Genomic DNA, 13,775 nt, shown 5'->3' on the forward strand with positions numbered 1-13,775 from the left:
TACTGGTCTAATTTTTTTGATTCTTGAGAAAAGCCAAAGGCTTATATAATTAATAATAATACCAGACCCGTGGTTACATTCAGTCGGCAGGATGTGAAGCAGCTGGCTAGATACTCCGCGCAGCAAAACAGAATTCCAATGGTGTGTAGTGTGATTTTTTTCTGAAACTATGATGATTTTTATAGCAAATTCGAAAACTATACGGCCTAATGCATAAAAATCGAAACTATGACCTCGTCGGCCTTCTGTTGGCCGAAGAGGGACTTTTCGGCCTACCGTTGGCCGAAGTGGGCTCTTCAGCCTCCCGCCGAAGAGCACTTTTCGGCTTCCTGTTGGCCGAAAAGTGTCAGGGGCACAAAACGTAATTAAGATGGCCTCAAATGAAAAAGTTATCAACATGAAAAATCTTCGTCTCGTCGCAACGGTTGATTTTGATATAAAAATCGTCTTAATCCGAGATTGTATGCAACCTATAGAGCCAAAACAAGGTTAGGGGCAGAAGCTAGAGAGTTACTTCGGACAGACCGAATGGATGTCAGAAAATTTGTCACGGGACACCCGGTGCACTCGGTGAGACCGTGTGGAATATAGAAGAGTACGCAAGTTTGGTCACGTTCACTCTGTGAGACCGAACCAAACCACTCGGAGGCTCCGAATGGATCCGGAAAATTACCAAAGATTCCTATCCGAGTTAAAGTTAGGATTTTTGATCCGGAAAATTGTTTGTCTGCACCTGGAGGACTGTTTGCGTACCGTGCTTTCCGCTGGGTCTCCTTCGACGTGAGCTACGGTGCATCACCCCAGCGTCGAGGGTACACGGTGACATTTTTGTGTGCATCACCCCCGACGTCGAGGGTGCACGGTGACGGGCCTGAGAGGTGACCATTGCCTCTACTTTTATGGTGGATGACGCCACCGCCGAAATTTTTCGTCTCAATTCCTGCCATTGCAACAGAGACATTTCTTCAATGCCGGCATATGTCTTCCCGGTGCAGATGAACAATGCCCACATCGATTTATGAGGCGGCTGGACTTCCCGTACAATAAAAGGACTAAAATTCTATCCAAAAATCTTTGGAGATTTTTTGGAGCCTCCGAGTGGTTTGGTTCGGTCTCACCGAGTGAACGTGACCAAACTTGTGTACTCTTCTGTATTCCACACGGTCTCACCGAGTGCATCGGGTGTCTCGTGACAAATTTTCTGACATCCATTCGGTCTGTCCGAAGTAACTCTGCAGCTTCTGCCCCTGACCTTGTTTTGACTCTACAGGTTGCATACGATGTCGGATTAAGACGATTTTTATACCAAAATCAACCGTTTCGACGAGATGAAGATTTTGCGTGTTGATAACTTTTTCATTTGACGCCATGTTAATTATGTTTTGTGCCCCTGACACTTTTCGGCCAACGGGAAGCCGAAAAGTGCTCTTCGGCCGCTCAAGAGCCCACTACGGCCAACGGTAGGCCGAAAAGTCCCACTTCGGCCAACGATAGGCCGAAAAGTCCCTCTTCGGCCAACAGAAGGCCGACGGGGCCATAGTTTTGATTTTTATGCATTAGGGCGTATAGTTTTCGAATTTGCTATAAAAATCATCATAGTTTCACAAAAAAATCGTGTAGTGTGCGCCGCCAATCCGTGCGCCAGAGCGTTGCAGTTCCTCCTGACAACAGACAGACCTAGATTGGAAAAGGGCCATCGGGTACTTGATGTCTACAATATTGTGGTGTAGGCTTGAACAATTGGGCATATTTTTGTAAAGTGTTGATCAAAATGTTACTTTGTGAAGTTAATCAAACTATGTATATTTTTCTCTCAAAAGGAAAATAATTAACCGAATGTTTGTATGGCTACAGCAAGATTATCCAATTGGCTTTTTAACGCACATGAGAAATCAAATGATTTGCTATCTAAGATATGCAGAATCAAATGGAATGTGCATGTGTAGTGCAAATAAAACTCATCTTTTTTTGGGTAAAAGTTCGGGCTCGTATGTACCAAACCTGCCAGATGGTTATTATGAATTTCAGATTTAGTATTATGTTGCACATCAAGAAGCACTAATTCATTGTAAGACCCTTACTTATCCCAAGAACAACATAGAATTTGGCTGCACAGCGGTTACAAAATGTACATCTGCCCATGAAAAGACAAATAAAGAACAACATGAACACATGACCATAAACTGCAGAAGGGTTGTTGCCATAGTCCAAATGAAATCCTAAGATATGGCTTTATTGGTTGAATGCAGTGATGACAATGCAAATCATATTCCGTGTGGGAATCATCATTGAAGAGCATGCTTCTCTGCAGCTAGTTATTAGGTGTGGATGATCTCTTAACAGCCTCTGGTGTAGGGTTACATGAGACTTGGCTACCACTTCTGTTTTGTTTGGAAATCTATCATGACGTGAGCACCCATACATGCCTATATAATCCCACCATACTCGACCATGCCCCTTCTTCTTAATGAAATGTGGGAACCCCCAGGCCTCTTGAGGTGTTCTGGGAAAAAATTGTACTGGTCTAATTTTTTTTATTCGTGAGAAAGGCCAAAGTCTTATATAATTAATAATAATACCATACCCGTGGTTACATTCAGTCGGCAGGATGTGAAGCAGCTGGCTAGGTACTGTTAGCCCAGAACTACTGACCAGAGGGTCCTGACTATTTAGTGGTAGTACTTGCACTCAGCTCACTAGTAACATACGTACTCACTAGTGCAGCTCAGGACATACACACACACACGAGGAGGAGTACTACTTGAGGCTGATTGCCTTGCTTTCGTTGGAATGGAATGCGTTACAGCGACGGAATAGTATGCCCGAGGTGCTCTTCCTGGAGTCCACGTCACCAGCGTGGTCAGAGTCGCTGTATCCGACCAAGCTTTCGCCGTCGCCACGATGATACACGCATCCATGCGTGAGCGTACCCGCGATGTACCGGAGCAGGTGCTTGACAGCAGCGAGGTGATCGCTTGCCGGGGCTTCCATGAACCTACTCAGGTACCCGACAACGAACGTGATGTCCGGTCGGGTGTGCACGAGGTACCTGAGACTCCCGATGATGCTACGGTAGAGTGTAGCATCCACCGCCTTCTCGGAGCTCTCCTTGCCGAGCTTCAGCCGTGCCTCCATTGGAGCGTGCATGGCATGACAATCCTTCATGCCTGCTCGCTCGAGCATCTTGGTGGCGTAGGCCGTCTGCGTGATCGTGATGCGACCACCCTCCTGGTTCACCTCCAGCCCGAGGTAGTAACGGAGCAGCCCAAGGTCGCTCATGCTGAAGTGACGATGCATCTCTCCCTTGAAGCGTTGAACCTCTTTAGGCTCTGCCCCGGTAATGACCAAGTCGTCGACGTAGATGCCGACGATGAGCAGCGTGTTCGCGGTGCCACGCGAGTACACACCATGCTCAGAAGTGCTGCGTGAGAACCCAAGGGATGCGAGGCTTGCATCGAGCTTGGCGTTCCACGCCCTTGGGGCTTGCCGGAGACCATACAGGGCCTTGTGTAGTCGATACACGCCCTGCTCGTGGCCCTTGGCAACGAACCCGGGTGGTTGGGAGACGTACACCTCCTCGTTAAGGTCGCCGTTGAGAAACGCCGACTTGACGTCCATGTGGTGTACCTCCCACCCGCGGTGAGCGGCCACGGCAAGGATGAGCCGCACCGACTCCAGCCTTGCCACCGAAGCGAAGACTTCCTCGAAGTCCACTCCCTCACGCTGCACGTAGCACTTTGCGACGAGGCGCGCCTTGTGCTTGACAATGGCACCGTGCTCGTCCTTCTTTACCTTGAACACCCACTTGAGCCCGATGGCTCGGTGCCCAGCAGGCAGTGTGGTGAGTGTCCAAGTGGTGTTGTCGTTGATCGACGCCAGCTCGTCCAACATCGCGTGGCGCCAGCAATCCTCTTGCTCAGCCTCCTCGAATGTGGTCGGCTTCTCGCCGGCCATCAGATGCAAGACGTCGTCGTCATCAACATCCTCTTCCTCGGGCTATTGCGGTGTTGCCACAGCCTCGTCGACGAGATCCCCCATGCGCCGAAACCTGTGGGGGGCGCCAACACTGTCGTCGGCGTCGAACAACTCCGACCTTGCTGTTGGCGGGGTCGCGAACAGCCTCCCGGGAACCACCTTGCTTGATGTCGGGGTGTCTGGGGACACCATACCCGGGGACGGTGTTCTCGGGGTTGCGGTTCCCGGATCCACACCTCCCGGGCTTCCCGGCGTGGCAATTCCCGAGGTCTTGCTTCTCGGGGTTGTAGAGTACATCGGGTACTCCACAGTGAAGGAGCTGCTTGCCGGGGCCTCCCCCGACGCCTCCCATGTCCATCGCGCGTCTTCGTCGAAGATGACGTCGCGAGAGACATGTACACGCTTTGAGACGGGGTCGTACATCTTGTACGCCTTAGAGCCCGTCTCGTAGCCCATGAACACCATTGGGGTGCTCCTGTCGTCGAGCTTCTTCAGCTGTGGGCGCGTCGTCTTGACGTGCCCGACGCAGCCAAAGGTACGAAGGAAGCGTACATCGGGCTTCCTCCCATACCATGCCTCGTAAGGCGTCTTGCCGTCGACGCTCCTTGTGAAGGACCGGTTGAGGATGAAGACGGCCGTGAGCACGGCCTCCCCCCAATACGTGCTCGGCACCTGCTTTGCCTTGAGCATGCAGCGTGCCATCCCAAGCACTGTCTGGTTCCTCCGCTCGACGACGCCGTTCTGCTGCGGCGAGTAAGGGGCTGTGAGGTGACGTTGCACCCCTTTCTCGTCGCAGTGCTTGTAGAACGTGGCCGATGTGAACTCGCCGCCACGGTCCGTGTGCTGCACGCGCAGCTTGTGGCCGCACTCGACCTCTGCTGCCGCTTGCTGCTTGACAATGGCTTGCTCCGCCTCATCCTTGGAGGCGAGGAGCAGCACCCACATGAACCTGCTGTAGTCGTCGACGAGCAGCAGGATGTAGCGATGCCCTCCTGGTGTTGCCGGGGTGATTGGGCCGCAGAGGTCCCCGTGAACCAGCTCCAGGGGTTTCTGCGCCCGATAGCGTGCCTTCTCAGGAAAGGGCAGGCGCCGCTGTTTCCCGGCAAGACACGCATCGCACAACTCGTCGGCGTGCTCGATGTGAGGTAGCCCATGAACGAGGTTGCCTCGCGCCATCTTCCGCAACCCGTCAAAGTGTTGGTGTCCTAGCCTGGCATGCCAACGCCACGCGTCGGAGACATGACCCATGGCAAGGCACACAGGATGCACGGGTTGAAAGAAGAATTTATAGAGGCGGTTTGGCGAGCGGGTAACCTCGATGAGCAGCCTCTTCTGCTGGTCGTGCACGGTGAGAACACCGCGCCGGATGCCGATGTCGAACCAGCCCTCGTCGAGTTGTCCGACACTCACGACGCTGCTTGTGAGCGCCGGGATGAAGTAGACGTCCGTGAACGCCCTGTGATCACCCCCTTTGTCGGCGAAGACGACGGTCCCGCGCCCGTGGATCTCCACCACGGATCCGTCCGTGAACCGCACCTTCCCGGTGATTGAGCGGTCCAGCTCCGCGAACGCGTCGACCGAACCAGTCATGTGGTTCGTGGCGCCGGTGTCGAGGAACCAACCCTCACTTTGCTTGCCTCCTGCAAGCGTGGGTGTGGTCACGGCTCTCTCCTTGTTGAGGAAGACGTAGCCGCACGCACACACCATTGTCGGGGAGCCATCTCCCATCATCACGGTGGACCCCGAACACTTCGGCGTTGGGGTGTGGATGACCTGAGTCTCCGTGCGATCCTACACGGAGTCGATGGTCGCCAGCATCATGGTCGGAGCATGGTCCGCCATATGCGTCATTGCCGCGCCAACTCGCGCGACCTTGTCAGGTCCCGAGGTTGTCGGGGACGCCGTCGCCAGGGTGTGGCTCCCCCACACCCGAGCCTTCATCGCCTCCCAGTCGACAGGCCCTGAGAACGTAGTTGTCGAGGTGTGGCCTGTCACTTGAGTGATGGTTCCTGTGGACGGGCTCCGTGCCTCCTGCACAGAATGGGTGGTTGTCGGGGCCGTGGTCGCGGGAGATGCTGAGCTCTCCTGCACGGGCTCGACTCTTGCCAGCATCATTGCCGGCCCGCCGTCCACGTCAGCCTGGACGAGGTTTGCCGTTGCCGCGGCTGCCTCGTCGGCTTTCCTCTTGTGGCAATCCCGGATCCAGTGACCCGGCATGTTGCAGTAGCGGCACTTGCCACAGTTGCCAGCGCCTCGCCCTGCCTGGCTTGTCCTGCGACCGCGGTTGCCGCCACCGCTCTGGGCGTGGCCTCCGCCTCTGCCGCGACCTCTGCTTCCCGTGGGGGCGCCTCCCCCACTGCCGGAAGAGCCGTTGCGGCCGCGCTGCTGAAGCTGCACGTCCCACTGCTCCCTGGTGAGCAGTAGTTCGCCGCCAGCACGGTTGTTGGCGTTGCCGCCGCGCTCCTCGACGACCTTCAGCCGGCCTACTAGCTCCTCGATCGTCATGGTGGAGAGATCCACCAAGCTCTCGATGGACCAGGCCAGTTGCTTGTACTGCCTGGGGACGACGCGGAGGAACTTGAGAATCACCATCTTGTTGTCGATGTGATCTCCGAGCGTTGCGAGCTCGTTGACGAGACCTTGCAGCCGCAAGGCGAAGTCGTCGACTTGTTCACCGGCCTTGAACCGGATCTCCTCGTACTGGAGGCGCAAGGTCTGGGCCTTCGACTCCCGTACGCGCTCCACGCCGATGCGCAGAGTCTTGATGGTCTCCCATGCTTCCTTGGCCGTCTTCTTGGCGCCAAGGGTGAGCACCATCTCCTCTGGGACGGGGCGCAAGATCGCCTCCATCGCCAGCCGGTCCTCCTCGTACTCGACATCGCCGGTTTCCACGGCTTTCCACATATGCCGCGCCTCCATGATGACTTTCATCATGACCGACCAACTGGGGTAGTTGGTCCGCGTGAGGAGGGGGAAGGAGGTGCTGGACATGCCCACGTCTCGCACGGAGCGTGGCGCACCTAGCTCACCTCCCGGCCTTCCTCGCAGCGCGAACGCGTCCGCCGCACGGGTGTCCTCAGCCGAGCTCTGCTCGGCGGTCTTGGAACCGTCATCGGCGACGCCTCCTTTCGGCATATGCTTCGGCATAACCCGAGGCTCTGATGCCAATTGTTAGCCCAGAACTACTGAGACCAGAGGGTCCTGACTATTTAGTGGTAGTACTTGCACTCAGCTCACTAGTAACACACGTACTCACTAGTGCAGCTCAGGACACACACACACACGAGGAGGAGTACTACTTGAGGCTGATTGCCTTGCTTTCGTTGGAATGGAATGCGTTACAGCGACGGAGCTCGGCTCCTTATATAGGCTAGTGAACCGACTATGGTACGTAACGGGTGACGTCAAGCACATGAGTGAGCTCATGGCTTACGTATATTTCCTTAGCTACTAAGGCTACAGCAGCTGCAGTCATTTATTCATTTTTCACTGCTGCCGACATGCAACCATGCATGCATCTGAGACTAGCTACGTAAATGCTGCTGCTGCCATTGTGTGCACTGGAAGACCAAGGTTGACTCAACAGGTACTCCGCGCAGCAAAATAGAATTCCAATGGTGTTTAGCGTGCACCGCCAATCCATGTGCCAGAGCGTTGCACTTCCTCCTGACAACAGACATACCTAGATTGGAAATGGGCCATCAGGTCCTTGATGTCTACAATATTGTGGTGAAGGCTTGAACAATTGGGCATATTTGGCTGAAGTAGAGTAGATAGCGACATGCAATCAGTTTCAATGATTAGCCGGCCCCTTGCAACCATCCCAACGCTAGCCTGCCAAGAATCAACGAGGAAAGAGGAGTCAGTATTCATCTTCTAGGTCTCGATCGGGGCGGGGGTGAAATCCACTCATTCGATTCTCTAACACCTCCTGGTGCAGACAGTTCCTCAGGGAACAGATCAGCTTTGCCTTTGCTTCCATCTTCAGTACCCATGGATTATCCAAGCTCCTTTTCGTACCTGATCAGAAAATCAACTGATGCGACACCACCGCTTTTCCCCCATCGCGCATACAATTATCCTGTAAATGCCATGCTCTCTAAAAACAGCATCAGCACTCGATCTCTAGTTGTTCCATCACATGTAGTATCAACCAGGCAATGGCAGAGACCAGGGGGTGGACCAGCAGGGGCCCTGCCTCCCCTAAGATCACTGATTTGCTAATAGTTAGTAGATGAACAAGGTATAATTTAGACAAAGAAACGTGTATTAGCATTGTTTGGCCTCTGTTATCAAAACTTTGAGTCATTTAGCCCCTTGATCCTTAATTCCTGGCTCCGCCACTGCAAGCAGGCATTGCAACCAATCTTCACCAGTATACTTGAAGAACTTTTCCGAGGGTAGGTACCATCTCTTTCGAAGTTCAAATCTTAGGGCGCGTGCCTTGCTACAATTGACAACTGCATGGAATTCACTTTCATCAAAAACAATATCGGTCCAATCAGTAGCAAAATATGTGGGGTTTAGGGCATCTCCAACGCCAATTTGCTATTCATCCATATTTGCTTTCTCGCGATTAGTAAGAAGACGCCCATATCAAAACACACACGAGAGGAGCCACCGCGGCCCTGCTACCTCTTGAGTTTGCGTTGGTTTTCCCTTGAAGAGGAAAGGGTGATGCATCAAGGTAGCGTAAGTATTTCCCTCAGTTTTAAAAACCAAGGTATCAATCCAGTAGGAGACAACGCACAAGTCACTGAATACCTGCACAAAAAATCAACAACTTGCACCCAACACGATAAAGGGGTTGTCAATCCCTTCACAGTCACTAGCAAAAATGAGATCTAATAGAGATAGATAGACGGTAAAGTAAATATTTTTGGTATTTTTGGTTTATAGATCGCAAAGTAAAATATTGCAAAATAGTAGATCGAAAACTAGAAAGACGTAAATGAGATTTAATAATAGGGAAAAGAGACCCGGGGGCCATAGGTTTCACTAGTGGCTTCTCTCAAGATAGCAAATATTACGGTGGGTGAACAAATTAGTGTCGAGCAATTGATAGAAAAGCGCATAGTTATGACGATATCTAAGCCAATGATAATGAACATAGGCATCACGTCCGTGTCAAGTATACCGACTCCTGCATGCATCTACTACTATTACTCCACATATCGACTGCTATCCAGCATGCATCTAGAGTATTAAGTTCATAAAGAACTGAAAGTGCGTTATATCGACTAGAGGGGGGTGAATAGGCGAATTTTACAAATTCGTCATTGAGGAATTTCTAGGTGAAGAAATTCCTAAGTAACGACACACTAGCAGCGGAATAAGTACTCAGGTATAAGCATAACAGAGCAACATCATAGTCATCATGATGAAATGAAAACAAGTACAAAGTACAGATAGCGTGAAAACAGGATAAGCAGGCTGAAGACAATGTGACTGAAGAAATTGGATTGAGGAAATAGAGAAAGTCTTCAGTCAGGGTCTTCAAACAGTAATGATCAGGTTCATCAACACATGAATGAGGGAATGAAAGGGTTGAGGAAATAGAACTAGTTGACTTGGTAAAGACAATGATTTGGTAGACCAGTTCCAACTACTGTGACAGTTGTACGTCTGGTTGGAGCAGCTAAGTATTTAAACTTGAGGACACACAGTCCCGGACACACAGTCCTCACCGTATTCTCCTTGAGCTAAAGTCACACAGAGCTCGCCCAATCACTCATGGTAAGTCTTCGCAGGTGACTTTCAAACCTTCATGGACTTGGTCACTCGGTGATCCACAATTCCTCTTTGATGCTCAGACCATGACGCCTAACCGTCTGGAGGATACATAGTTCTCAAAGGTAACAAGCGTCGGTTCCACACAGGAACAATCTCTCCAGTGATGCTCAATCACTTTGGGTTTGTAGGTGTTTGGGTTTGGGATTTGAGTTTTCCTCACTTGATGATTTTTGCTCAAAGTCCTCTAAGGATGGGATGCTCTCAATGACAAGTGTCAGTTTATCTTGGAGCAGCCAACCAACTCGTGGTTGAAGGTGGCGGCTATTTATAGCCTAGGGAGCAGCCCGACATGATAAGACATAAATGCCCTTCAATGATATGACCGTTAGGTGGATAGATATTTTGGGACAGCTGGCGCGTGGCGCAGCAACGGTCGGAAATTTGAGGTTCAAATTCCTCAGGGCTATCATGTTTCTCACTGTGTAGGCAATCCGCATTGGCGAATTCCTAACTCATCAGTCAGAAAAAATTCCTCAGAGACCAAAAGATCTTCGTCTCTGTCACTGAAGAAATTGACTGAACTGATATGAGATTCTCAATGGCTTCACTCGAAAGGATTGGGTAGGTGTAGGATTTTGAGATGAGCATCATTTGGAAATCAATTTCATTAGTACTACCTCGACCCCCTTTAACAATACGGTGTTTCCTATGACTGAAGAAAGAGAAAATGAAACTACAAAAACAAAAGTCTTCACGCTTCATAATCCTCGCATGAATATCCAAGTCTTCAAGGTCACGCCAATTTCTTCACTTTCAAAATCTTCAGGAGAACCAAAGTCTTCAGCTGAAGACATACATTTTTAGGGGTCGACTTTCACCATAAATATCAAACTCCTCATCGACTTATATAGCCTGTGTACACTCACAAACACATTAGTCGCTTAACCTATAAGTCTTCAATACACCAAAATCACTAAGGGGCACTAGATGCACTTACAATCTCCCCCTTTTTGGTGATTGATGACAAATAGGTTAACTTTTCAACGGGGATAAACATATCAATTGAAAGTGCTCAATATTGATGAATTTGATTGCAAGACGTATAAGAACTCCCCCTAAGGATGTGTATATCTGAGGAATTTGCTTTCAAAAAGCAATGCACATTGTAGAGTAATATCATGGAGATCTCCCCCTATATCTTGTAATTCATACACGCATTTGACATATCGAATGAAGAATTTGAAATGCATGATGAAATATGGTGACTGTGTAATTTAGCATGCGTGCATTAACATACATGAGGAAATAGCATGTAGAAAAACAGAGCAAAAGTATCAGGTCACCATCGGACTTAAGTTTACAACTCAGCGAATCAAACACCTCAGAAGAACAATAGTTGTAACTTAGCAATAAAAATGCCCATATATAGACCCGCTTGAAGACTAACTCAAATTTATCCCCCTTTGTCATCAATGACCAAAAGGGACGAAAAATGAGGACTAACGCCCCTGAAGAATTTCTTCATGATGTCAATGGAGGAGCGCCAGTGTTGTTGGGGTCGTCCATTGTAGTAGGGCTTGCTGTAGTGTCGTCCAAATCTTCAGCTTCATCCGTCTCGCACGATTAAGAATATGAGCTGACGACCAGCGAACGAACTTTGACCTTCTTGAATTCCTTCGAAGGTGGCTGAGACCAGTCAAAGTCCTGTTGGAAGTCCATCTTCTTGAGTTGATCATCCGTGTAGATATGAGAGAGAATAGCCTAGGTGCGGTCGAAGACTTGATGCAGATAATAGTGATTCTTCTTCACAGTATTTTGAGTGACAATCATGTTGCGAAGAATAGCACCAAATTGACACCCACTTGTGATTTCTGTCAACCTTCTGATGAAGACTTAGAAGCAGCTCATGACCAGTCATCACACGCGGAGCTGTTGCCTGAGGAGTGTGCTTTGAAGCATTTGCAGCAGTACCGTGTGTGGCAAGTCATCATTGGTGGAGTAGGATGTTGCCTTTCTAAACTGTACGTCCAAAGGACGGGTGCCTTCATCAATCACTGCAGCCTTGCCCTTCTCATCAGCTGAGGAAATAGTCCTTTTGAGGACTTCGATTGGGGGCAAATAGCTGAGATGATTTTGAAAATCAGCCTTGTATTGAATTGAAGTCCTTGATACGATGAATTTCATGATCCAGGGAGCGTAAGGCTTCAATTCAAATGGCGATAAAGAAGCATTGGCCAAAGTCCTCATGAAGAAATCATGATAGTTGATTGGAATACCATGCATGATATGGAACATCAGATTCTTCGTGATACCAACAACCTCTTCTTCTTCAGAGCTGTGGCCCTTGATTGGACTGAGGGTTTTGGCCAAGATGCGATAGACCGTCCTTGGCACATACATCAATTCCTTGACGAGGAAATTTGTCCTTGGCGCTTGGCCAGCCTTCAAAGGCTTCATTAGCACTTGCATCAGATGATTTGAGAGTTCAGGTTCTTCATAAAGCTTCAGGGCTCCTTCAGGTGGTGGACTGACTAGGATGGCATGAAGTAATTTAGAGGTCAGACATTTGTGATGCGTATTGTTAGTCATCTAGTCTAAGACCCATGAATTGACATCGTCAACATTGCCTGTCAGATGCAAAGTGGCGTACAGCTGAAAAATTAGCTCTTCATTCCAGTCGCAAATGTGGATGCAAAAATTGAGCAGCCCTGCATCGTGAAGAACAGTAGGACTGGAGTAAAGCACGGAAGTGACTCCATGTCCACATGAGGACGGTGCTCATGGTCAAACCGTTTTTCCTTGTCAAAAAGCAGTGAGGAATAGAAGTTCATCTGTGAGGTAGTCCAGAAGCGCTTGCAGCGAAGATGAGCAGCATCATAAGGATTGAAATCAGAGAAGAACCGGTGCTCAGGAAAGAAGTCATCAGCCTTGAACTTCTGTTTCTTGGAGAGAGGATCCTTTGGCTTGGGCTGAAGATTTATAGTTGAAGTCTTAAAGGCACTTGAAGCGCAGCCTCTGGAACAGCGGGCTGAGGAATCTCTCGAGTAGTTTCTTCTGCAGTCTTCTTCTCAATTTCATCAGCGCTAGTGGCTGGAATTTCTTCTGGGATGGAGTGAAGTGATGCCTGATGTGTTGGGGAACATAGTAATTTCAAAAAATTTCCTACGTACACGCAAGATCATGGTGATGGCATAGCAACGAGAGGGGAGAGTGTTGTCCACGTACCCTCGTAGACCGTAAGCGGAAGCGTTATGACAACGCGGTTGATGTAGTCGTACGTCTTCACGATCCGACCGATCCAAGTACCGAACGTACGACACCTCCGAGTTCAGCACACGTTCAGCTCGATGACGATCCCCGGGCTCCGATCCAGCAAAGCTTCGGGGATGAGTTCCGTCAGCACGACGGCGTGGTGACGATGTTGATGCTCTACCGGCGCAGGGCTTCGCCTAAACTCCGCGACGATATGACCGAGGTGGAATATGGTGGAGGGGGGCACCGCACACGGCTAAGGAATGATCCGTAGATCAACTTGTGTCTCTATGGGGTGCCCCCTGCCTCCGTATATAAAGGAGGGAGGGGGAGGCCGGCCGGCCCTTGTTGGGCGCGCCAGGAGGAGGAGTCCTCCTCCTAGTAGGAGTAGGACTCCTCCTTTCCTACTCCTACTAGGAGGGGAAGGAAGGGGGAGAGGAGGGGAAGGAAAGAGGGGGGCGCCGCCCCCCTCCTAGTCCAATTCGGACCAGAGGGAGAGGGGGCGCGCGGCCCTTCCTGGCCGCCCCTCTCTCTGTTGGGGAACGTTGCAGAAAATTAAAATTTTTCCTACGGTTTCACCAAGATCCATCTATGAGTTCATCTAAGCAACGAGTCTAGGGAGAGAGTTTGCATCTACATACCACTTGTAGATCGCGTGCGGAAGCTTGCAAGGTGATGATGTAGTCGTACTCGACGTGATCCAAATCACCGATGACCAGCGCCGAACGGACGGCACCTCCGCGTTCAACACACGTACGGGACGGGAGACGTCTCCTCCTTCTTGATCCAGCAAGGGGGAAGGAGAGGTTGATGAA

The sequence above is a fragment of the Triticum dicoccoides genome, chromosome 5B, assembly GCF_002162155.2.
Source record: "Triticum dicoccoides isolate Atlit2015 ecotype Zavitan chromosome 5B, WEW_v2.0, whole genome shotgun sequence".
Classification (NCBI taxonomy): Eukaryota; Viridiplantae; Streptophyta; class Magnoliopsida; order Poales; family Poaceae; genus Triticum; species Triticum dicoccoides.